We start from the raw sequence: 2457 nt of genomic DNA on the forward strand, positions 1-2457 counted from the left end.
ACTTGCATTTACTTAGCAAGGTTTTCAAAGGTCATTCTCTCCTGTTATTTCATTTTACTCTCATGGTATATCTGTTAATTTAGATAGCACAGCTATTTCTCTCTTCATTATGTAAAGGATGAAACCAAACAAAGAAGGTTACCCTATAAACCTAGTCAATAAGAGGAAATGCAGTTCTTTTAACGAGGGCCCATGTTCACTCCAGGATCAGCATGTTTTCCTTAAGACCAGGGAAGAACTTCAGTTCTGTGAGTGCCAGGTGTTCAGCAACTGCACTATAAACTGTTAACATCTTTTCAAATACATTCAGATTTCCCTATTTTCCTGTCCCTTTTCAGGCATTTTATTCTGCAGGCTTGAATCATGTATAACAGAAAATGGTTGCATTGACCATTCAGTATAACAGGAGGCATTTGCCCCGTACCATTGTGCTATCTTTTGTATTTTTAATCACTTCTGTGCCTTATTTATTTACTCAACTATATTATAAACTCTTCTGGAGAAGAAATGATAATTTACACTTCATATTCTTAGGTAAATATGCTTACAGATGGGTGGTTACTGAAAATAAATATTTTCGATGGAGTTCATGTAAAAAAAGATTTAGTATATGCCTATAATAGGAAGCCAACAGTTTGAAAATAAATAAGAATAACTGAAAGCATAGTTTCTTTCAGGTTATTAAATGTACTGTGCAGCATGGGCTCACCATCTGCTGTATTTGGACTTTTTATATTATATTATGTTTCATACAGGAAATGTCACTGTAATACTAACTTTATGGTGTTTCCTTCCATGGCTGTATAGTATATTTTGATCTCTGTGAAGTTCATTCACCCAGTAAACACTTACTAATCTCCTTTTATATGCCAGACACTGGATATGAGTTCAGCATACAGAGATATGCATAAAATTGGCCCAGACTTTGAGAAATCACATTTTATAGTTAACTTAAAACATGTGTATTACGCTCTTTCCACCTCTTCTCACTTCCCATTTCTCTTCAACTTTTCTTATATTTTTTCGTCTAGTCCAGTAGCTTTCGGTTAATAGCACGAAGATTTCCATTTACTGAGTAGTCACGGAGCAGCTGTGAGGAGCTGTGCTACGTCTTCACACAGTGCCTTGTGGGATTCCATTAAGCCTCCCAACAAACCCACCAAGTAGTTACTATTTTCTTGTTCATTTTCCAGCTGAGAAAATACAGGTGTAGGGTGGTTGGATGGTTTTCACAGGACCCAAGGCTCCTGCGAGAGGCTCAGGGTTAGACCCAGATGGACTCTCTTCCGATTCAACTTGCTGACCCACTACATTGTTATTGCCATTTAACAAAGGATGACTCAAATGACTTATAGAACTGTTGAAGTCTTTTGTGGAATGTATCCCTTCTCCCTATGACATGTGTGAATCCATAGAAGCACGTTCAGGGAATAGGAAAGGTGTGGAAAGGGACTTGAAATGACACTCAGGTAGAATGAAGGTAGTAAGGAAGAAGAAAAGCCTGGGAGGGGACGTAAAATCTTCCTGTCTCTCGGGCTGTGGTGGAAAAGGAATTGACTTGTCCTTGACTCTAAGTGTAGAGCTAAGAGAAGTTTACATGTTAAAAAGAAACTAGTTCGAGGAAGGATGATCTGATAGAATTGTTACAGAAGAAATAAACTAACTCAGAAAGGAGAGTAAAATTCCTGGAGAAGTTCAAACAGCATGGTGCTTTGGAGTGGCCTTAGCAGGATGGAGAGGTGGACAGGACTGTGACTGTAGTCCTGCCCCAAGGCCAACAGTGAGGGAAACCTGCTGTCGCAAGACAGCCCCCAGGATTAGCCCCAACGAGCAGTAGATGTCATTGTTTCCCAGGAGAGGAGGAAAGGGCACCTTTCTGTTTGTAAATAGGACACTTTTAATATTCAGATCTCCATCCATTTTATATGGTGAGATGTTTCTAAAATCCATTTAGGCTTAATGTTGTATCTAAGATGCATGCAACAAGGGACATTGCATTTTACATTTTACATTTTATGGTATTTTGCTGTACAACGTATGAGCCTTATTTTTATTTAAGCATTTAGATCTACATCATCAGAGAAGACTTTACCAGTTTTGAAGGGTTTCCATGCATAAGATCAGATTTGAGGTAAAGGCAAAAATTCTTGTTGCCTAGAAGCTGCTGCTGGTGTGGAGGGTGAATACATGCACACATACTTTTTGAGCCAATGCTTATTTTGTCCTCCCTCCTGGCTTTCTATGTTTTCCATGCTTAACTACAGCTCTGTAAAAAAGGCAAGATGTGAGTACATATTGGCTAGTACATGCATATTTCTCATTTTGTAAAGACACTTGAGCTGAGATCACCATGTATCAGATTCCAGGCAGAGGAAGAGTTTGTTGCCAAAGTTAAACTCTGCTAAACCTAAAGATTGGGATTGAAATGACTTCCTAACCCCAGAGGAAGTTGCAGGG

The sequence above is a fragment of the Sciurus carolinensis genome, chromosome 4, assembly GCF_902686445.1.
Source record: "Sciurus carolinensis chromosome 4, mSciCar1.2, whole genome shotgun sequence".
Classification (NCBI taxonomy): Eukaryota; Metazoa; Chordata; class Mammalia; order Rodentia; family Sciuridae; genus Sciurus; species Sciurus carolinensis.